The following is a 24,681-nucleotide window of genomic DNA, read 5'->3' as shown; positions in this document are numbered from 1 at the left end:
CTGTCGTAGTTTGAGTGGTGCATGTATTCATATATTATATATCGATAATATTTTGTAAAAATATTTTTGTCAACATTTATAATGCAATATTGATAGCATACTTTTTACACAACTATATATATATATATATAAATATTCCGCTTCGGGAATTTTAAGTTTAATTTAAAAATAAATATTTAAATTAATACTTTTATAAAAACTAGATTAATTTTTAAAAAATGTGTAGGTATATGGTTGTTTGTTTCGTCACGGTATGTTTTATCTTTCATTGATTTGGGCGTAAATATTTGTCGACAGCGAGACAATTACACATGCAACTAACGACGCTGATAAAACATTGGAGAATTATCTGCATCCAAGTTTTGTTACTGAGGTCGCTAAGTACGTAAATCACGGAAAACTGAAAAAAGAATTTGCCGTACAAGGATTCGATCCCGTACCCTACGAAGTGAGTTTCTAGTGTTTTTCCACTGCGTCACCTCGTTTCATGAGTTAGTGTGGATGAAGGTTTCTGTTTTACACGGGTAAATAAATTCTGTACTTTTACAAAAGATTCATTCCGTAACCAGTTGCCAAGTAGTTTATAATACTGCAAGAAAGATAATGTTAAATTTGCACGAATCAGGGCTATAGTTATTTAGAATATATGAAATACGTCTTTCAAGATAATACACAGCATTTCTTACGAAAATTGGTCCATAATTTTTATATTTAAATTGAAGTTTCAATGAAGCTTCATTTATTTAAATCATAAAAAAATAATCGAATAATTAACAATTGGATACATTAATGTGCACAGTTAAAACTGGAAGAATATTCAGGGAATGGTTTACAAATAGCTTAAACTATTCGATGTACTAGGACAACACAAAGCATAAATGCCCGGGTAAGAATCCGAACCCAGTATTATTGCAAACAATATTTAGTAGTAATTTAGTTGTTTTCATGAAAACGCACAATTTTTACAAATATCTGTAATACACCTTGAATATTTCATTTCTATTTACAAAAAAAAAGTGTGTTTATATATTTTATTTTTTCCGGTATGTACTTTAGCGTAGCGATGTTGATTCTGGTATTATTACATCGTTTTTTCTGTTCATATTGAAGAACGTGTACGCTTCCAGTTTATCTTCCATAAGTTCATTGCAAATAAAAAAATCAGTAAAACACAGTGACACTGAGTTTATTTTATTGAATCAAAAGTTTTCTTTTTATCGTTTAGAATTTATTACTTTCGTTGGATTTTTCTTCCGTTTGGTTTTATAGCTAATGGATATGTATGTATAGTCTGAAAACGTAACGGTGCTTCTCAGGTTTTTATTGGTTCTGAACAACTAGAATACCGATACTTCGCTCTAAAATGAGCAACACCGGGTACTCGGTTCCAATCCTCGATGAATGCCCCAATATGAGACGTAAGCTAGAAGTGTTGTGTAACATAAAAATACGTGTGTGCGTATGAAAACAGTTTGGAGTTTTGACTGAAATTTAAGAAAAAATGCTAGCTTTATATTATTCACGGATTTTTTCGCGAAATTTACTGAATTTGCGTAAATGGACTAATATTGAGTTTTAGTATCTTGTACATATATGAACTCGCAACATTCTTCGTGTAGCATCAACGATACCTTCACAAAATTGTTGACTCTAATGCAATTTTATAATATTTCCTTTCGTGTGCATTTTATGGCCTGTTTACGATAGAACACAGAATTTGGCAGATATAAATCTTTTAGTTTCTTAGAAGATCCAGTGGCATATAACCACCTATTTGTCTGACTTCACAAGAGCCAAATAATTTTTCTTCTTTTCGTCAACTATAAAGGCGTTTTCTCAAACACAATTCGTATGACAATCGCTTGTTGACGAAAGAAATCCACCCACGACTGCTTTGGTATAGCGGCTTGTATATTGACTTCAGTGTCAACATGTTGGTTGTATCTCTTGAAGGAATGTATGTTGCCTTTACCGCAAGGAGTTATTACACCCTGCCAAAGGCAGCGGTCTTTATAACCCAGAACATTATTTCTGCCGCTCGTACAAGCTTCGCGTAAAGCATACTCAACGGACGGAACTTCTGGTGCCACGTGGCTGTCGAATGAACGAGAGCTTTCAACCTCGCGCAAGCTTCGAGGGTTGCCTAACCCAAGGCGAGCTAAGGGTCGCTTGAAGTAGAAGGGGGAGGGTGTATGTTTTGCACTGGAAGAGCTGCAGGTTTTCGTCTATCCAGGGGTGCGACGAAACACTCTTTGAACGTCGCGGAGGGAAAAAAAATCGTAACTGTTTAGTTGAAAACACCCATTACAGCATCATTTACCTTACAGCTTCTAGCTTATACGCTTTTATTTTGCTTCGGTACATTTACCCAAAAAAAAAGTTATTTTGGATTTTTCTTTTTGCTTATTAGTGGCAAACCATAGACTAACAATTGAATGTTTTTTTTTAAGGTGAAGGGAATTCGAATAACGAATAGTGATTCGCTCTAAAGGCTTTAACGTGTTCGACCGCGTTTTTTTTCCCCCGCCAGGGCTTATTTCATCGCCCCGTCGTCGATTTTAGGTTTTCGGGTGGTTCGCCAACCGTAACGCGCTGCCGCGTAACAAACATGGCGCCCTAATGGCGCTGTTCGGTTACTCTCCGTACCAACCTCCCTTTCCCCCCTTTCTCATCCCATCCTCTACTCGTAGATATACGATTAATAATTTCAGCCCCTTCTCCCCTGTGTCTCCCCTCTTCACCCCGTACCACGATCCTAAATGGCAATTGTTTGTGTGACCCGAGCCTAGAAGCAGCGGCGGTGGAGCTTCCACGGCTCGCCGCTTCGAAAAACGTTGCGCTGCTATCGATTCGTCCCCGGATTTTTTTTATTGATGTGTTAACATCCAAGCTCTCGGTTACACGGCCTTATTTGTGGGCGTAATTACGTGGATGGTACGGAGGTCGCATGGAACAGAAATTTGGAGCCACTGTGCTGCCATCTGTAGTGTTATAAAATATATATTTATTTAATTTCTCAGCCATATTTTAAATGAAATATTATTCAGCTTTTAAAATTTCTACTCATATGTATAAGACTTTACAATTCTACGTTACGATTGGTTACCAGGCTAGACTCAGCGGTCATGCACTTACTCGAGTGAAGGTAAACTCTTCAGTGGCAACAGACCACAGCTGGCACCTTCGAGCGCTACGTGCTTACCTTTGGCTTGAGATGTTCCTGGAACGTGTCGAGTCAGAAGGATCCCCTTACTCCAGCAATCGCTGAGAGAGGCCACCGCGCATCCTGGCGAGGCAGTTCTCCCTGAATGTACTTCTGATGTCAGTTTTGGGCTAAGAGGTTTCAGAAGAATTCATCCCACTGGAAAACAGCTCTTGGGCTTTTGTTCGTTTATTTTTTTTTATGAACAAGCTCTAAACCGCGGGGAAAAAAAATTGCAACAAAAAAAAATTCTTCCTACCACACGATTAAATAGAAGATGAAATTTCTTAAAACTATTTTCGTAAAAAAAAGTGTGATATATTTCAAAACATACATACTTTAATATTTCTTTTAAAAACGGTCATATATATATAAATATATGTAATACAACGTGACATTCATAAAAGGCGATTATTAGCCGAAAAATTAACGTCGACGAAAAACCAAACTATTCTTCAAATACAGTTCTTTTTAGAACTAAAGAACATTCATTATTAAGTATGAAAATATTATGCTTCTAACATTAGCTTAGTTTAAGTTCTTTAGACTATTGGCGATGGTGGTATTTCGCGCGCGTTACATCCTCTATGCTATTTCCGATAAATTATGCACGACCTACCCCGCCATTACAATCGATAGCAGTTCGTTATCTGCCTCGGGAAATTCCCGCACGTCATCCCAGTCTTTTACTTCCCTTTGTAAACGGGCCTGCGCAAGCAAACTGACGGGCATAACCCCGGTTGGACGTAAGATAACCGGACATTGTGTGTCAGCAAGCGGAAATAGCAAACAAACTCAACCCCCAGAACGAACAGGAGTTTTTTTTTCTTTCACTTTATACACATAAAAACCTTACTTTAATTTTTTTTAATTTGTGGCTGAAGAGCAGTTATTTCGTAGCTTAAAAAATGCTGTTCGTTAACAGCAAACATATTCGTAGGGCCGCGATTATTTAACGGATTCTTTGGGTAGCAAAGTATATTTGAAAGACACACACACCTGCTTTCTGTTGGTGATTGAGCTATATAGTTCATTGACACGCCCTTGAAGACGCCGAGCCAGTTAGAAACAAGAAGAGGTAGCTATTTACCCAATCACGTGTAAGCGACCGAAGGGCTTGACCTCATTGTCCACCAATCAGCATCCTAGAAACGTTTGATTGTACACAGGCAAGTTGGTGTTCGTCATACCTGAACGCGTCATGAGTGAAGTCACATGCACGAAAACGTTTGTTAAACTGTGCACTTTGACAAGACGTACTTTCCATGACCTATAAGTTTGGGCCTCATCTACGTATTTGGTTATTACATAATCGTGCATTGCATTTTTTTTTTGCTTATTTGTTTGTTATTCATGTGGTGCATGCAATATGCGATTTATAAAATATCATACACGTACTCACAACAACAACAACAACAACAACAACAACAACACAAATAGTTTTTTTTTTTTTGCTGTTTGCATGACGGCCTCTTAAAATAAGTTTATGTTCTGTGTTTCCGCACTAGGGTAGTGCAGATAATCCAAATTCTATAATCTCAATCTTGAACTGTTCTATTTTCTTCATTAAAATTCTGTAATAATTGGAAAAAAATAAATTCCTAATATTTCGGGTGTTCGTCTGACAGCCGGGAAAACAACGTGCAGAAGATTTAGTAGGCGGAGATTATTCGGATTGGCTGAATATTTCCAGGTGGCATTTAATATCATATAGCCTAGAATTTAAGTAACTGTTTACTTATGTTAACGGTATATTTGCTATTGTGTCTCTTAAGAAATCTAACAAAAAATTTTAATGAGTTAAATGATACTTGAAGCGCTAATGCAAAGTAGCCACTGAAACTCAAAACGCGTGTCGATCAACCTGGGTGCCACGTTTAACCATGGCGACGTCCGCTATACGGGTTGTAGTAATTTTTACACGCAACTGCAATTAGAATAAATGTTCTAAGATTGGATTTTCATTACTTAAATACTCCTTCTAAACCACATGTTTTAACCATTTTAACATATGCAGTAAAGAAACTGGCACACATACTTTAAGTAGCCTGCATGTAATGATTCTTAAATGCTGTTCTACACGACAACTCACAGAAGTACGTTAAGTATAACTTCACTTAAAGCGTATTTCTACAGCTCATTGCGTTCCCACACACGATCAGCCTAGGTGTGCTCAGTTCAGACAGCTCAATCCCAGCTGAGAGTTTGGACTGAACTGAAGTTTTTACCGCACACGATCAGTCTTGTATCTGCTGCTGTTGTTGCTGTTGTTTTATCGCAGAATATAAAAAGTAAACCTTTTTTATGTTGCAGCTGCAGTTGCACTTTTAGTTGTAAAGAGGATAAAAAAATATAGCCAAGCAACCATATATATATATATATATATATATATATATATATATATATAAAGAAATATGTAAGCTACGATACTCAGCTGATGGACCGATTGTTCGGACTGGTAAGACCCTGTTCCAAACACGCGGCAGTGTGATTTTTCTGGAAATACCAGGAGTTCGTCAGTCCACCAGTTGTCCTACTGGTCAGTCCACAGTTCTTGCGTGAGCACGGTGGTTCCAACTGTTCAGGTCCGAGTGGTAAGACCTTTGAATATATATACTGTATAGAAGTCGCCAGCCCAGGTTAAAATTTCTAATACGGTTTTGAGGTAGTTGGTTAATTCACCGCCGCAATCGCCACCATCTCTAGGGCATCGACTTGTGGTGGTCCCTAGCGGACAAGTGTCGAAATCTTCAAACACCCCTTCCCCCTCCCGCTGAACGACCTTGAGCTGCAGTGAATGATGGGAGGGGGGTGCGGGGAATGACAGCGGGCGACAGCGCTGCGCTCTAACGTGTAAATAACAACTAAGACGAAACAGGGCGTTACGGCAGCGCACTGCAGCGGTGAAGTTCCCAAGCTGCTCATCATACGTTTCTGAAAAACGTAGAGTAAATCCTATCCACTCGCGACTTCTATACAGTATATATATTCAAAGGTAAGACCGAACTCTCGGTACGGACTGATCGCGCGCGTGTGTGTGTGACCGGGAAGGGGGGGCGGAGGTGGTTAATTATGTTTGTTGTGAAAAATCACTGTTTCAAAAACTTTCATCGGACCTAGAAAATGACGGGCACAGATAAGAAGCACACGGTAAAAGGGCAACGTCTTGAAGTTTCTTAAAGACGAGATTAAGGAGAGAGTGAAGGAAAAAAAAAAAAACACTGTGCGCCACTTTGTTCGCGAGCACGCGAGGATTAAGAAGAATCTGATAGGCGCGCCCGTGCGTCGCTCTGAGCGCTCCAGTGCCTCGTTCTAGAAGCTGAACAGCTCCGCGCGGACTGGGTCTCTTAATCCTGCAGCCTCCCCCCCTCCCCCCCGTCCCTTCTAAAACTCCACTACACACCGAGGGGAATGGGTTTTTGTTTCCACGGTGCCATCGCTTAATCTCCTCGGCGCGACGCCACGCTTGGCAACAGTGTGACGAGAGAGCCTCTGCAGTGTTGCCGTCCCGAAGTCCCTTAGGCGGGTCGCGCCTCTGGGTAAAATTGGGGAGGTTATTTTTCTTTCCCTCTCTTTTTGCTCCCCCCTCCCCCACCTTTTTTTTTTTACTTTCTTTTCGGTTTTCCCCTCGAAGCCTGTAAGTATGTGTATGTGTGTGTGTACGTGAGAGAGAGAGAGAGAGAGAGAGAGAGAGTATGGAGGGAAATTAAACCAGCCCCTTCACCTCTGGTTCTCGAAGCGTTCTTTTTCCCAAAAACAGCTCCCGCTATTACCTTTAATTACTCCTGGAGTTTACTGCCAACACTTCCACGCGTCCTACGACTCACCTCTATCTCTCTCTCCCAATTTTTTTTTCAATCCGCCCCCTTTTTTTTTCTTCCTTTTACCCACATCCCGTATCTTTTTCCCAATGCCCATCCCACCCTTACGGCCCCCCCCCCCCCTTCTTCACTTTCTTGTTGATGGATCGCTTTGTCCCTGCAGCTTTTAATCACCAGGGATCTTGGCCCCGCGCGAGGTAACAGTTTTATCGCCTCGCGTTAATCTGTAATTCTTTCGCACCAGTATTTACCCTCTCATTCTCCTACCTCCCCCCACCCCACAAAAAACATATATTCCGAACACCTTGCGAAACTGGCTTGTGTAGTCGTGTAGTTGTGTTGTGAAGGTTTTCCCGGAGAACGTAAAAGTATATTAACTACAGATAATTATAAAGGTTTATTTCGTAAAATTTAAGTTATCGAAAAATAATTACGTAAGTACATGCTACCCCCCTGGGAAAATTGCAGGAAAATTAATTTCTGTGATTGGCCAGGCAAACGTTTCAATTATGAATAGCCGTTGCCTGACTTTTTTAAATACAAATAACAGATTACAAGGGAAACATATACTACTACAAAAAGAAGAAAGAAAAAAAATGCTATACAAACAAACAACTGCATTAAAATTCAATAATAAAACGTGATGGGTGCGAACATTCAGAAGGTGTCAGAGTGCAGACATTGTACAAGAAATATCATTTTAAATGTTACTTTGTTTCCCTTCATTTACAACTTAGATCTAATGAATATCTGCAACCCCTAAATGAAGTGTTTGGCTGATTCATTTTTTTGGTGTAATTTACCAAATGTAGGTGACTTAATTCTTACAGAAATTTTTTAGTTTTCTAATCTTTTAACTCTTTAGAATTAATTTTCTATTCTCGTAGTTGCTATAGCAAAGTTTTTTCTAACTCCTTCACGAACTCATATTATAAATCTGATACTATTTACTAGCCGTACATTGAAACTTGAGTTTGATTTCTCAGCAGTTATAAAATCCCACCGTATTTTCTACAATGACAATAATTTTACTAGGTATCTACCCCTTAGACAAGAGTCAGGTACAATTAAGAAAACATTTTCTTGTTGCCCTAGTTATAATACTCTCCGCTGAAATTATTTTTGGCTTTCAACAATGCCAAACGACTTCATTGAAAGTAATTTTGGACCAAATGACTTAAGGCCCCCACCTACCTGCGCACACATAGGCTATATGGTGTGCAGAGATTCAAAAAGAATACGGGATTGAAAACTGCTTAAGATATTAGAATGGTGTCTGTTTACGAAAAAGCATTTAAGTATACGCTGAGAGCGGAAGAGTAGTTGCGCCTCCGTATTTCGTTTGATTACGGAATTTTTTTTAGATTAGTGAAAATGGCGTAAACGCATGTTTTCAGAATATTTATTTCGTCATGAAACATCCGGTACAGATACTTGGAAGCACTCAAGGAACCTGCATTACTCAAGTTACCTTAAACTGTTATGGTTACTACTTAAATCTCAAAGAATCCTTAAGCACGACGAGAAGAGCCTTGCGCGTAGAGGCGACACCGCACTATAAGCACCAGCAAGCGTCGCACCTATAATCCCACATCACCGACCTTTCACTAGGCGGATTTGTGGCTGGAAACAGCCTCGTAATTGTCTCTCTCTGACCAACGTTTCGTCGTACCTTTCAATAGACAACTTCAGGAAATTGTCCTCAACTAAAAGACGATTGATTGGAGAGAGGCTGTATACATCGTAAAACAGATTACATTCCAACTAAAAACAGTTTAAAACTTATTTTTAGGTCAATACCAGCACTTTTTTGAATTGTGGAACCAGGGACGGATTTTGACGGTGATTCAAATGATGAAATTTGCCACATCCGTAATTTTAAATAACACTGAGACATTACAGTGGTAAACCTGAAGGATTTTTTTTTTACAGATTAGATGTGTAAGTTATTTTTCGGTAACATAAAATTCTAATGTATTTGCGTTTTCCCGTGAAGCCAAGATTTTAACTTAATTTTTTTTTAACTATTAAAATTAAATTTATAGAAAATTTTCACGTTTATATGGTAAATTTCCCTTACAATGTAAAGGGTTGAAAACTTCCATTACACGTGCATAAATATTACGAAAAATTGTACATATTGAGGTGACGCAGTTGTAAGGCGATGGACTCGCATTTTATATCAACTAGGTTTGAGTCCCGGGCCGGACAGTTTGATAACCATTTTTTTTGGGTCGAATCACGATTTTCTCGAATGAGAATCTCAAATTCCAATCCTAAAGAGTACCTTATATTAATGCCTTTCGATTCCGAATCTTGGTGTCAAAGTATAGAAATAAATTAATTTACAAGAAATAAAAAAAAATATCTAGCAGTTAAATTTTTCAACCTGAATTGTTTCATTCACTTACTAATATTCCTAAATAAGTACCAATTTTAATGTGTTTGTATTATTACATATCAAATGTACAATATCTTGGTGATTACTAACACCAAGTAGTTTACTCCAGACTTGTCCGTTTTGAATTTTTTTATTTTATTATCTCTAGTAACTTACAATAATTTTCTACGCATCTCTTTCCTCGAATATCGAATCTTTCGAATGCTGAGTATTTGATGGCATTTGAGGATTTTTTCTGGCCTATCCATAATTTTTTTTTCGCCCCATATTTTCTCTCAGTCGCTCTAGGAAAATGCTGGAATTTTTCATTTCAGTATGCCATGAAAATATTCCTGCTATGTGTCGCTGGGTGTTTCATTCTCCAAAGACCTGGCTGTTGATGAAAGAAAAAAATTCTACATTGAGTTTCCCGCCTTAAGGGAGGTTCTACATGGATGTGGTTGCCCGGGAATACCCACCTGCCACGGAAACGTCCGCCACATTTCCCACTTGCGAAATTCCGGTTTCGACCCCGAGAATAGGACCCCGGTCGCCTTTGCGGGAGGTGAGTGTTTTAAACCACCGTGCCGTCTTGTCGTTGAGATGTTAAGCTCAAATTAAATAAACGAAACAAAAATTGTACGTGTTCGCCACGTGATTTAGAAGTAAAACTACGAACTACGAAAACCAAACAATAAATTTTACAGTGGAGGTTCACACTAGTGGGTTCACGGTTGTAATAAGCTGTGCGACGAAAAACATGCAAATAGTCTTACATCAGTCTGACGCTCTACTTGATCTGTTAAGGCCCCTAACGCACGATCTGCAGTTCTGACTGCTGAGTCCGAACTGACAGTCTGGATAGAATTTAAGGCCCTCTGCACTCACGATCAGTCCAGGTGCTTAATTCGGACCAAACAGTCCGAATTGATAGACTGAGCTGAATGAACCCTTCTCCACACACTATCAGTCTTGTGGTTGCTGTTGCTGTTTTATGTATCTTTCCATTGTAGAATACGGAGGAAACTTTGGATGTTGCAGTTGCAGTTGCACTTGTAGTTGGAAAAAGGAAGAAAAAAATAGCAAAGCAACCAAAGATTATTAACAAAGATTTTTGCCTCGGCACTCAGCTGATGGACTGATTGTTTGGACTGGCGAAACGCTGTTTCTACGCACGGAAGTTCGGACAGTGGTCTCTCAAAGCCCAAAGTCTGATTTGCTAGAATGCCATCAGTTTGTCAGTACATCAGTTTCGACTGTTAAGTTCAGACTGATAAGTCCGAACTGTCAGTTTGGACTGATCGTGTGTGGGGGGGCCTTTATTCCCCCCCTCTATCCTCTCCCAAAATCAAGCCCTCCTTTACTGGGCGCAGAATTTTTTCGTCGCGCTCCGAGGATTCGTAGCCTCGACTTAACCTGGCACTTGTGAAATTGTTTAATTTCAAACATCCATTATTTTTGAAGTGAAACTTTTATTTATAGCCTGTACAGTATTTTCAGAATCACTGGATAACGAATGTGAGTAGGTATCGGAGTTAACGTATGCAACGTATGTAACGGATATTGTTCTATGGTGCAAGGTTTAAAAAAAAATGTTTTCAATTCAAACATCTTTACAGCCGGTTTTACAGGGCAGCATATTTTTTTCCCAATACTTTTTTTTTAAATTTTTACATACACTCTCATACCTTTGCATACTTCTGCATAATTTCGTATACTTTCGCGTAATCTCGCAACTCATAACTCTCAACTCTGAGGTGGGATCTGGTGTTAGCAACAAAATTGGAGAAACATTGTATGGTCATTTCCAATATTGTTATGTATCTCATTCATAGCCATCTTAAACATATTAATTCATTCTTAGGTTCCATTGTAAGATGAAAAAAAAAAGACACTAGTAAAACTGTTGTCTATTTTAAACGAATGATTATGCGTGTTTCAAATAAAATAGTACCTTTTAAAAATTTCCTGTCCCTGTTATTTTTATGAACGCACCTGAGGGCAACGCACGCAAGTTTGTTTGTTTATATATATATATATATATATATATATATATATATATATATATTGGAGAAGCGTCTTCTCGACTCTAGAGGCAAGACCTTCCAGCCGAAAAGGGGTTCTGCCGTAGACGTCTCAATCAACATTCCTTCCCACAAGGGATTGAAGGACTAGGGGTTAGTGAGGAATAGGTAAGGAATCAGGAGCGGTAGGGTGGAGGGGGGGGGGGGTGGAGATGCAAGGGACGCCGCCTCGCACACTCTTGGAGTGGACATCTCGTGCGGCAGTTACGCGGGGAATTCCTCCGCGCGGGAGCTCGTCGTGAACTACATCGGCACGTGCTCTCTCCGGGGCCGCTGCACGTGCACTGCTCTCTCTCTATCTCTCTATCTCTCTATCTATCTATCTCTCTATCTCTCTCTGTCACCGGCGACGACTCCGTGCTAGGTGTGGAGCCCGCATTTGACGAAACGCGCCGAAAAAAATTTTTTTTTGGACGTTGTTCGCTTTTGAGGTTTTGGCTTCGGCCGTAACGTTCTTGAAGTGATCCCCTTGCAATGGGGAATTTTGATTTAATACATTTCTTTCGACACACGCCATTGCAGTTTTGCAAAGGTGTTTTTTCAAATAAATAAAATTTCAACAGTGAAATTAAAAAAAAAAATTAAAAACATAAACCCACAGAGAACAAGTCTAAATGAGCTGATGTCAAAACATTAAATAACAAACATACCCCGTGGCTTAATTCCTTCCATGGACTCCAAAATAGTTAGAGCCTTTGCACCAAAATATCCGGATCTGTCTTGATCCTTAAAAATACCCGTCTGAAATCTACTCATTTAAACTCTAAAGCCGACTGACTGAAAGACAACGCACAGCTTAAACCGGTGGGTCAAGAAGCATGAATTTTTTTTTGCAAATAAGTTCCTTATATAACACTAAGAAAGGATTTTCGAAAAATTCCTTCAGCTAAACTATGGCCCAATTGCTGAAGCAGAAAAAAGGAAAATTTATTTGTATTCTAGCGTATCGCCTAATGAATCTGCAATTTTTTTTTTCAGTTCTCTATAGGTATGAACTATTTGTCCGATGTACTTTTATGTACTGAATCTCACATATAAAAAAAAATTATAAGCGATATTTTAAATAGGTTTTAAAGTTTTGCGTCAATACTATGCATAACATATAAAAAAACTAATAAAAAATTTTCATTTTCAGTTTACGTGCTATAAACATTTGACATATTTTTATGAAGGAACATAAAGGCATGTTAGCGAATCACTGGGTGAGAACCCTGAAAAGAAAACCAAAAATATAAATAGTGCTAGTTAATAAGTTAAAATTCTCATCCTGGATTTATGGATATGCATAAACTTCATAAGTTGTTTGATAAAGATTTTCATCTATAATACTTTTTATTTTCAATTATCACAAGTTTGCATAATTTCTATGTATTTTTACGTGAGTTAGCCTCTTCTTTCGTCAGGCTTTTTAATGCTGGTTTTATGGTGATTTTGGCCAAGAAAAAACAGTCGTATAGGGATTGCTGGGATGTTAAAACTTTATATCTCTGCACACCAACAGTTAAGTATTTGCCTTAACAGTGTTATTTTATAGTTTTAATTTCCGAGTACTTGGTGGTTTTACGACATCATTTCCGAGTTCTTGAATTTCTCATGGCAGTTAACACCCTATCGTAAAATACACATAGCAATGCTATATGGAAATTATTTTATTGCCCTTTGTCTACTGCGAATATCGTGCTTGCAATGTAAACGAAAGTAGTCATAAGAATTGACCGTATTCATGTGTTTTTTAGCTGGAAGAGAAAATACGTCCAGTAAGTGTTCAATCGAAACAAAATTATTCAACGAGCATTATTTTGCAACAGTTCATATCGCTTTGTCTAAAATTATTGTAACTCTCCGGATTTCTGTATTGCCTAGAAAATAATGAAAAAACTAAAATTAAAATAAGAAGTTTTCTTACCTATTACCCCTTAAAAGTTTTATTTTGCAGGTTAGAATTTCGATTTTTTTTTGTGTGAGATCTTGTTCCATGAACCTAGGTTTAAGGACTTGTTGGTCTACGGAAAATGAGGACACTTTTCTTCACTTCCTTGTAGATGTGCCCGCTTCTGTCTGTGGCTTTGTGAATCTCCTCCCACATCCAAACCGAAAAATATTGAAAAGTTTTTTTTATAGCCTATAGCAAATATATGTGTAAGTGTTCCTAACCCTTAAATATTTTACATATTTAGTAAACATAATGTTGTTTGATTTTTTGTAATTAATCGTGAAAAATTATTGATCGTCATAGGGTTAATTTCAGGAAGGTAGATCAAATAAAAGAATGCCAAGTTCCCCAAAAAATTCATACCCCAATAATTGAAACTCCCTCCCTTTCCACCTGTTATAAAAATATAATTATTTGTGTAATTTGAAAGAACGCAGAAGTTATTTTTTCGTTTATCGCAGAATATTTATTATATTTGACTTCAGACAAAGCATTCCAAAATAAGAATATTCATTTACCTAATAAGAAATCTGTGAAGATTTGTTTATGGTATTAAGTGCTCATAACATTATTCATTTTATTTTTTAATTTAACTACAATATATTTTGGATATTTAATGTAGTAATTACTTCAAGCTATAATTATAATATTAATATAATAAATTATTATATCATATTATATATAATTATAAAACAATTGAATTTTTTTATAGCCATAAAGTATGATGTCGACTGGAATGTACACAAGGGCTCAAAACCTTCAAAGTTTGATCAACTCCATGTAGTAGCATTAAAATATAGATTGTCCGCTTCGGTGGACGAATATAATAAAAGGGTTAACTATGTAAACATACTTACATAAAAGATTCGTGATTTTAAATTATATTTATGTAAACGAGCCAAAGAGATTTAAACAACAAAGTTTTTCAACAGTTTGAAAGACTGGATCACATGTGTGTAGAGACCTGCAAAATTCGCGGATTCATTCGGTGATAGGCTAGAATTAAAACACATATACCTCTTAGATAATTTTGCTATTTGCTTACTGTTCATCTGGACGAATCTCAACCAGTTATAAACCCTCAACCAAAGAACGATCGAATCACAGACAAACCAGCTGAGACGACTTACAAGTCGGCAGCCAATGAACTTGCGTTATTTTCCCGAGTGTACAGGGGTAGGTGCAGTCTATCCTGAAGGCCATCGAAACCGCGAATTTTGCAGGTCTCTACATGTGTGTCGTAACACACAACACACGGAACTCCTCTGTGGACTCACTGTTGGAAATTTCAGAAAAAAATTACAGACTTTAAACGAAGAATTAACCTAAAATAAACGAATAGTTCTTAATTTCAGATGACTGAATCTTCGTTGAACTACGACGGGTTCGAACTTCGGACTTATGTGTTGCGTTGTGAACAACGGAAGAAAAATAATAAGGTTTTTGGCGTGAACTCAAAAACTCTTGTTCAATGTTTCGATGTTTTTTTTTTATTTATTTGCATTTGTTTAATCACTCTATCTTTTGAATATTTTATTTAGTAATTATCCTAAGCTTGTAATATTAGTATATATAATAAACAATTATATCATAATATGTGAAAATTATAAAACAATTTCTTTTTTACATTCATAAATTAGGATGTCACCTGTAGACTATGATTCATACTTTGGAAGTATCATAAACTCCATTTTGTTTATGTAACAGTATGACTATCGTAGATTCACGTTGAAAGTGAGCGAACTCAACTCCCGCGAACTTACGACATAACCGTTAACTCACGGAGATCCGTGGTTGATTTGTAACCAGTGTTGAACAGTGCAGCTCTGCTTCCTCTGCCCACCAGGTCTGGGGAAGCCTTAGATGTACATCAAGTTCTGTCCCTGCCCGAACACGCCCGAATATTCACCTTCGGCCAACCTCGAGTTTATTTATATATATTTATATTTATCTGTTTATTTTTAATGTAGCTATACTAATCTAACTAACCTTCCATAGTGTTTTAAAATGTTTCAAGGTAGCTAACCTAACCGACCACTTTTAATATTTGAATTCATTTTTCCCGCGCAAAAAATGAAACAAATCCCGGAGGTTGGGCCGAAGGTGAATATTCGGGCGTGTTCGGGCAGGGGCAGAACTTGGATGTACATCTTAGGTTTACAAACCAGGTCTGAAAGCCGGCCAAGTCAACCGGGGGTCACCTGCGCATCTCACACGTCATTTGTCGCCGGACCCGAGGCGTCGGCACCCCTGACGCGCTCACCGCGCTGAATAATGCAAGCGGACGGGTTTCGGTGGTTTGCGAGTGGTTTAAGTAAGGGGAAGGGGAGGGTTGGGGAGTGAGGATCGGCTCCGGACACACGCGCGAGACGAACGTGAATAATGGATCGGTCCCGATGGCCGGTGGTCGTGTGATCCAATACCCCCTCCCCTTTTTTTTTCTCCCTCTCCTCCTAGCATTTCTTATTTCCACGACCCCTCTTCAACCCTTTCCCCCCCCCCCCCCCCCCAAGGTCCTTGAATGTTTCAACAGTAGCTTCGAGGAGTTGGCCTGGACTGAGCCCGCGCTCCCCCCCTTCTCTTTCAACTCCTCCTCCTCCCCCCACCATGGTGACCTCCTCCAGGCCTCCGCGTAATTTCAGAATGATGAGCCCACGGATGGTCCAGATGCCACCGCCGGGTCTCGGGACAGCTGCTCCCAGCCTCCCAGCCTCCCCCCTTCCCCTCTGGACCACTTCCTCGCCGGCAGCAGTCTCAGCCCGGGACTCCAGACCTCTCTCTGCACACAGACATGTAGTCCATTGAAAAGTTACATTATTTGGGGTTGCGTTTGTCAGAGGACGCAATTTATTTATTTTTTTATTTTTTTTTAGATTGTTCCTTAAAACACCATCTATAAAAATGGTCTCATATCATTTGTTTGTAAAATGATTATAAAAAAAGGTTATATCGACAAATAGATTTTTTTCTCAAATATTTATGGATTTTCGCTTATAATTTTTTTATTTATGGTTCTACAACTAAACGTTGCTGCACAAAAGTTGTAGATAATTTTATTTGCAACAAAAAATGCTGAATATATATTTTTTATTGTGAGACCTATAGTTTGGCAGATAAACCGTGAAAACCATTTGAACCTCTTTTTCCAAGATGGCGGCCGTGGGACAAGGGTTGCAATCCCACAAACTTGGATTTGACTTTACACTAACACCCCCCCCCCCCTTCATAACTAAAAAATTAATTTGCGTCCTCTGACAAACGCACCGCTAAGCCCGAAAAATGTAAAATTTCAATGGACTAAAGAGCGTACGCGGAATCTCATTTCGAAAGTTTGGCCACGTTTGATTTCAAATTCTTTCGATTAGGTCTATTTATTTTAGAAATATTCCATAACTAGGTTAACAATGCACAGTGTAAGCTAGGCAAGTCATACTATCGGGTGGCGCTGAATGGATTTGAGCAACGACTCGATATTTTCAGTAAAATTAAAGTTAAATCTCTTATAACTATTGATGGACACTTATTAATAATGATATCTATATTCAACTTACTTAGAGGGCTACGAATTCAAACTAACTCGACTACTTTCGTCTTAATCTGTGCACGTACTGACAGAGTTACGAGCAAACGAAAGCCTTGTAAGTGTCAATTTTCAGCACAAACTGCGACGTTTGTCACGGAGTACTGGCGCCATCTGGCTGCTTGAGTCACAGGCCGTGAGTAATTTCGTAGAGACATGCAAAATTCGCGGATTCATTTCGCGATAGGCTAGCATCAAAACAACTATACCTTCGTACCGCTTCTGCGATTGGCCCACATTTTATTCGGGGAAATGTGAGCCAATAGGAAACACTAAACCAAGAAAGTGCCGAATTACGGACAGCCTAGTTGAAACGTCCCACGCGTCAGTAGCCAATGAACAGGTGTCATTTCCGCGAGTATTTAAAGGACTGTGGAGTCTGTCCTAGAGGTCAATGAATCTTCGAATTTTGCAGGTCTCTAGAATTGGCTACTTTTCTCTACCCAACGATAAGTATACAAACGACTAGAGCTTGGCAGGTAGTCACACAGAGCTACAGTCATCACCGAGGCGACCATGTTTTCGTTGCATGCGGTTTTAGCAAGTGACCCCCTACTTCCCGAACGTTTCACCCAAAAATTCATTAAAGTATAAAGTTGTCTTTAAAACGTTTGTGCACTATGGCGTACACCTGTACAGAAAAAACGCCGAAACGACAGTTCTAATTGCATGAATCGCGCATTGGAAAGAGATGGTAAATTCCCACTGTAATGCACAGTGCGAACCCTAGGACGAGACACGCTGGAAGTCGTCGACTATGTCGCTGTCTGGGCAAGTGTCGGGGTGTTTTACCGTCCGCTTCCAGAAGCTGGCGTCCTCTTCCCCACACAGGAAGTCAACTTGCGCCAGTGTTTGCCGCTGGTCGAGGATATTTTCTCCACAGGCTTGACTCTTCGATCTTTTTTGACGTGACGTCTAATAAATCGATGAACGCCGGCTGCACGCACGAAAAAGTGTCCCGTTGCGCACATTGTCCCGTTACGCTGTGTCCCGTTACGCTCATTGTACGCTTGCGCCGCATATATCTCTCTTCCACTCGACTGGAACAACCATCGATTTGATTTTTTTCGAGACACATTAAACTTGAAACACTCCCATTCGTTTCCTACGTTTCCTATCATCGTCCTATCCTTAACAGAATAACACAGATTGGATGAAGTTAAATAGCAAACATGTATAAAAGTTATAGTTAAAATAATCTGTTCATTAATGTAATAAACATATTTGAATTAATGAGTGCAAATAAAAGTAAATTTATCAATTAAATTGTAGATTTAATTTCACTCCTTCTTTGTATTCATACAAAATAGTGATAATTCAATAAAAATGATTAAATTTTATTCATGGAAGTATGCAATCATTTCATCAATGTTTTGTTATGATGTAGTCACGGAAAACTATCGTCCGTAAACCGACTTTACAGACAACCAATTTTTTACACAGTGGTTTAGGGTTACGGGCTGGTGAACCTGAAGTCGTATGGGTTGGACGCCCTGCAGGTTCAGAGGTGTAGGAAATTTTCCTTCCCGGGATTCAGGACTGGGGTTTTTCTGTAGTCTCTTCACGTCGATCCCACGGAAGGCAATGGCCTGCCACAGCAGTATCTTCTCATCTAGTACCACCCCAGTGAAACCATACTCATCTTCCTGAGGTGATGGCTCGGGATCCATCCTACCAATGACAGATGATTTTAAAAAAACAGATCCTAATTTTTTTTTCATATTTTAAATATCAAAATTAATTTTCATGGTAAGTATTAGGTATAACTACGTACACAAAATTTGGTCTGCAGCAGGTACTCAGAAATTATCTTTAACATTTTTGAATTCTTTAAATGCACATTATTTATAATGATGTGTTGCATTTTTGTTCTCGAAAGGTGTACGCTGCACGTTGGCTACTTTTTGTTTGAATGACAGGGTGTACATTTTGGAATAAAATCGAGTGCTTGAAACGAGTTTGAATTCCGGTCCGGTTCTCTTGATCAGGTCATGACCGAAACCTCACCCAAATTCCGTTATTTTAATGGTGTAGGTACGTTGGTCTCTTAATGACCTACTTTAAAAAAAAAAAAAAAAAAAAAAGAGGCGTTAAATAGAAACAAGGATTAATATAAAATGCTGACTTATAATGACTAATTTTGTTATTTTGACTCACTAGAACTTCATATCTTTATTTTTTTAATTTTACACCGTTGTTATGCACATAATAAGCTTTTATAACAACATTTTATAATTTTTCTCTCATTAAACTGGAATAAGCGAAAAAAAAAAATTAATAGCATGGTGGCCTAGGCCGAAACCTTAAGGTTGCGCGGTTCTCCTGTCAGACCGACCATTCTCCCTTTTTACATCATCTGAATTCCTCGCCTTTCCTGCCCCTAGACCTCCCTTCTTTTTTTACCACCTTCGCCCTCTGTATCTCTCCTCGCTCGCGCAATTCACATCGCGATCCCGCACCCCTCCCTCCTTTCGCACTTTATTAGGCCGTCTCCTGGCTTCCACCCTCCTTCCTTTTGGCTTCTTCTCGCGCGTAGCGACGTCTTCCTCCTGCAGTCGCGAACTTCATCTGGGGACTTGGAGAGAGTTTTTTTTCTTCCTCGCTGGCAGCGAGTCAGTGGTAAGTCTAGAATTTGCGGGGCCGTAGGCCGTTTACTTTTGTGGGGCAGAACCTCCGTGAAGGCAGGTTCAGGAGCGCTGCCTGGAAATTTTATATATATAATACATACTATATATATAATGTAATATAGTGATTAATTTTTATTTTTAGACAACTTATAACTTAAATTTCTACTATGGTTTTCCTAATTTATGTTAAGGGTATTTTTGTAAATGCTTATGATCAAGTCCAGATAAATCGTGTCATATGAGTCAGTAAAATCTTTGAACGTTTTTCTTATATGAAATCATTAAAATTCAGTTGAAATCAAAATCACTTTAAATAACATGGAAAATAACTAGGCTATTTATACCTTCCGTTTTCAAGTAAAAGTATATAGCTCTGTACTTTTTCACAGAAATCCAGCAAAAATGAACGTAAAAAATTAAAAGATTGACGCGGGGTCGGCTAGGCGTAGGGTCCATTAGGCTTGGGTACCTTTAGGCGCAGGACCCTTTAGGTCGGGGCCCTTTTGGCTAGAATTCCGTTAGACGTGGGGCCCTTTAGGCGCGATGTCCGTTAGGCGCGTGGCCCGTTAAGCGCGGGGTCCTTTAGGCGAGGGGTCTTTTAGACTTGGGGTCTTTTAGGGCGCGGTTACACGGGAGTCTGAACTACTTCAGGTGAACATGTTCAGCTGTTGAGTGCGGTTACACACAGTCTGAACATGTTTCGTTCGAGGCCATTTCTCATTTAACTTAAATAGGTTGGCAAAGTAGTTCAGATCGACATATCTTCTACATTAGCCTCTGATTGGCTGTTTAGAATATAAACAGTTCTTTCCAGAAATTCAAGATGGAAAGTGTTCCTGGCACAAGTTAGAGTAATATTTTACCGAATGCAAAAAAAAATATCAAAAGGTAATTATATACTTTTTTAAAATTGATCCTGACCTTAATTATCTTAAAACTTAACACTCTCGCTCAAACAATAATAAAAATTAAGTTTAAATTGTTTTACTGTGCATGTTGTTTGAATTCCCGATTTGTAAAAAAGTGTTGAGCAATATGAAAACACATTCAATTTCTGCTGATAATACTGTATAAACAAGTGTGAAAATCCCGCGTTTTCTGGATACAAAATAGAGATCAACAACAGACATTCGTTGACAGTAGACAATCGGTTTTAGAGCTTAACACACTTTTCAGCAACTACCGTGTAACCGTACACTTTCGCGTTTGTAAACGTGTTTACTTAAACATGTTCACCTGAAGTAGTTCAGGGTCCCGTGTAACCGCGCCCTTAGACTCGGGGTCCGTTTGACTCGGGGTCCATTAGGCGCGGGGCCCTTTAGGCTAGGGGTCTGTTAGGCGCAGGGTCCATTAGGCGCGGGGCCCTTTATAGATCTATTAGAAGCGGGGCCCTTTAGGCGAGGGGTCTGTTAGGCGCGGGGTCCGATAGGCTCGTGGTCCATTAGGCGCGGGGCCCTTTATAGATCTGTTAGAAGCGGGGCCCTTTGGGGCGAGGGGTCTGTTAGGCGAGGGTCCGTTAGGCACGGGACCCTGCCCGGCCCTGGGCCGTCTCTGCAGCGAGTGAGAGGGCTCAGAATGACGCGGCGAGTCGTGAAGAAACATTGCTCAGAATATTGTGTCAATTAAATGAATATATAAATATGACAAATGAGAAATATATGTGTTCTGCCTTACAGAAAAAGTGTAATTGAAGCAATGTTAAATTTAATTCTTTACTATTTTTATATATTTATTTTTGAAGTTATGCTTCGTTAGGCGATATAAGCAAAAATGATAAGAAGTAATTGTTTACGATATGCGCGCATTATACAACGAAATTTTCAGAGAGTAAAAATAAATCTACATACAAATAAAAATGATATATGTGGTTTTAAAATACTTTAGTGACTGATATTGATTACTGGCCACATTGATTATCTTTACGAAGAGATCAAAAATTTCAAATATTTGAAGAATCTCGACACCAAATTAAAGTTACGTAATTTTATCTTGTGCTAATTTAAACTGTGGTATTAAATAGGTAGTATATCAAATAGCTAATACCTTTGATTTTCAGCCAGTAAAGTTTTAATTCCCCTTATCTCAATCTATTTTCTGCTCCTTTTGGGTGGGTAGGATAAAATCCGACGTAGACAGCTAATTATGCCAAAATTATAACGTGCTTATATTTTTTGCTTAAAAAGTGTTATTATGAAAAAATTCTATAAGTAAAACACTGTTTCGCGTAAATATTAAATAATTAACTGGTAATTGCCAAACATCCCCAGCTGCTGAAAATTCAAGAAATATTGTTAAGTAAAGGAGAATAATAATATAACAGCACCTGATTCCCGATGTGATTAGGCGTAGCATATTATGAGATACCTACTCAGAATCCGTTTTCATAACCAAGTATAGTAATTTTTAGATTTTTCTTTTAATTACAAGCAAGTAAATTGTCATAAATTCAAACATGGAGTATTCTATGGTGGGATTTTTCCAAATATAATATTTACCTTTAACCCTTACTAATCACTTGTTTTATAATTCTTGTTAATAATAATTTGCGGAAAAAAATCAAAGAGCGCATCATAACTTCAAATTAAGTGTACACAAATATTCACAGCATTGAAGTGTTACTGCCAAGGAGCAAATAACGCAGTAAATTGAAAAAATAAATAATGGGAAGTGCACAGTTCTTAACTACTTTCTTTAACACAGCATGTGCATTATTAAAATCTTAAACTTTTATTTTACATCTCAGCGTTGACACAGAAACTTTCTAAATAATGTAAATAATTTTGTTTTTGTCTGTCTGCACAAACTGAATCGTCATTCTACAAGCATAACTACAAGCGATATGAAGCCCGTTATACCTTTGAATATATATACTGTATAGAAGTCGCGAGTGGATAGGATTCACTCTACGTTTTTCAGAATCGTATGATGAGCAGCTTGGGAACTTCACCGCTGCAGTGCGCTGTCGTAACGCCCTGTTTCGTGTTAGTTGTTATTTACATGTTAGAGCGCAGCACTGTCGCCCGCTGTCATTCCCCGCACCCCCCATCATTCATTCACTGCAGCTCAACGTCGTTCAACGGGAGGGGGAAGGGGTGTTTGAAGAGTTCGACACTTGTCCGCTAGGGACCACCACAAGTCGATGCCTTTAGAGATGGTGGCGATTGCGGCGGTGAATTAACCAACTACCTCAAAACCGTATTAGAAATTTTAACCTGGGCTGGCGACTTCTATACAGTATATATATATTCAAAGGTTATACCAAGCGCGAGGTTTTGCATGGAACGAGATAATATGTAATCTGACCACTTCTTGTCCTGTTTCCGACTCACGTTCCGAGTAATAGCTTTCCGCGAGGTTACGGTCTCCCTGGGGGCGAATGGCCGAGATACTGTAACTAATGCTCCTTCACTACGGCCTGCCTCCTCCGGGCCTCGAGAACAGAGTCGTAATAAATATGTTTCCTGGTCGCACGACAGTCTGCTTACACACACAACACTTTTTTTACAGAGCCCTTTTTTTGTAACCAGTAACATTTTCTTTGAGATGCGGCAGCAGGCCGAAAATCACTAGACCAAAAGGTAATAGACCGAAAGGCACTAAACCGAAAGACACTAAACCGAAAGGCACTAGACCAAAAGGTTATAGACCGAAAGGCACTAGACTGAAAGATAATAGACCGAAAGGCACTAGACCAAAAGGCACTAGACCGAAAGACACTAGACCAAAAGGTTATGAACCGAAAGGCACTAGACTGAAAGGTAATAGACCAAAAGGCACTAGACCGAAAGACAATAGACAGAAAGACACTAAACCGAAAGGCACTAGACCAAAAGGTTATAGACCGAAAGGCACTAGACTGAAAGATAATAGACCGAAAGGCACTAGACCAAAAGGCACTAGACCGAAAGACACTAGACCAAAAGGTTATAAACCGAAAGGCACTAGACTGAAAGGTAATAGACCAAAAGGCACTAGACCGAAAGACAATAGACAGAAAGGCACTAAACCGAAAGGCACTAGACCAAAAGTTTATAGACCGAAAGGCACTAGACCGAAAGGTAATTGACCGAAAGGCACTAGACCGAAAGGCACTAGACCGAAAGGCTTAGACCAAAAATCTGAAAATTCAGCTCGCTTTGAATATATCTGTACTCTGGAAACAGGCAGTTGACCGAAAGACACTAGAACGAAAGTAGTTTCTCCAAAATTTCGGTCAAATGACTGCTACCCCGGCGTACGACTAGATGGCTCAGAAGTTAAGAGTTTACGGATGCTGAGCCTAGGGTCCCTGCTTTGATTTCCGGCTGGCTCGTTTGTTCGGCTTTCTTTTCGAAGTGAAAACTTATATAGGAAGGTTTGGATAGGGAGTAAATTAGTGTCAGTTGTCATCGACATGGTCACGTGACGTCAGCTGTGAATATATATATATATATATATATATATATATATATATATATATATATATATATATACACACATACACACACACACACACTAGTTTGAATAACGAAGAAAACGGAGTCTTTATAACAATATAACTTAAAATTTAAGAACATCAATATTTATTTTTTTAATACCTACAATTACTATGCAATGCGTATTTTATAGTAATTTAGAAGTTATTTTACTAACGTGATAAAACAAATTTGTTGTGTGATAATATTTTTTTCCGTAAAAATTGCGAAAACGTCTGTTTTTATCAAAAATTAATTTGGATATCCAAATATAACAACTTTTTGTTTATAGTTTTATGTTTTCACTTCTGTCGGCAGTCCTCGTGACTGCTTTGAATTTTTTTCTTTCCATTTTTAGAAATTTTCCTTCATTACTCCTGTATCAGGTGTAGAGATGATACTTTAATCTCTATACTGCAGAAGACAACTGCGAACTATCACATAATCAATCTAAACTTTTTTTTTCCGAGACATACACTATTGCTGGTTCACAGTGTATGTCATAAAGAAATCTCAAGAACGCACGGAGAGATTAATTCACCATTACAAAGGAAACAAGCGAAAAACATCCGATGTCAAAAGTTAAATGCAAGACAAACA

General features: G+C 38.7%; 1 protein-coding gene across 2 annotated transcripts in view; it reads left to right on the top strand.

Annotated features, from left to right (window-relative positions):
- The window catches only part of LOC134536865 (complexin), a 1,123,559-nt gene that overhangs the window by 430,029 nt on the left and 668,849 nt on the right, over positions 1–24,681 (top strand). The window lies entirely within an intron of this gene.

The sequence above is a fragment of the Bacillus rossius genome, chromosome 11, assembly GCF_032445375.1.
Source record: "Bacillus rossius redtenbacheri isolate Brsri chromosome 11, Brsri_v3, whole genome shotgun sequence".
In the NCBI taxonomy this organism is placed as follows: Eukaryota; Metazoa; Arthropoda; class Insecta; order Phasmatodea; family Bacillidae; genus Bacillus; species Bacillus rossius.
This window is presented reverse-complemented; position numbering and strand designations above follow the sequence as displayed.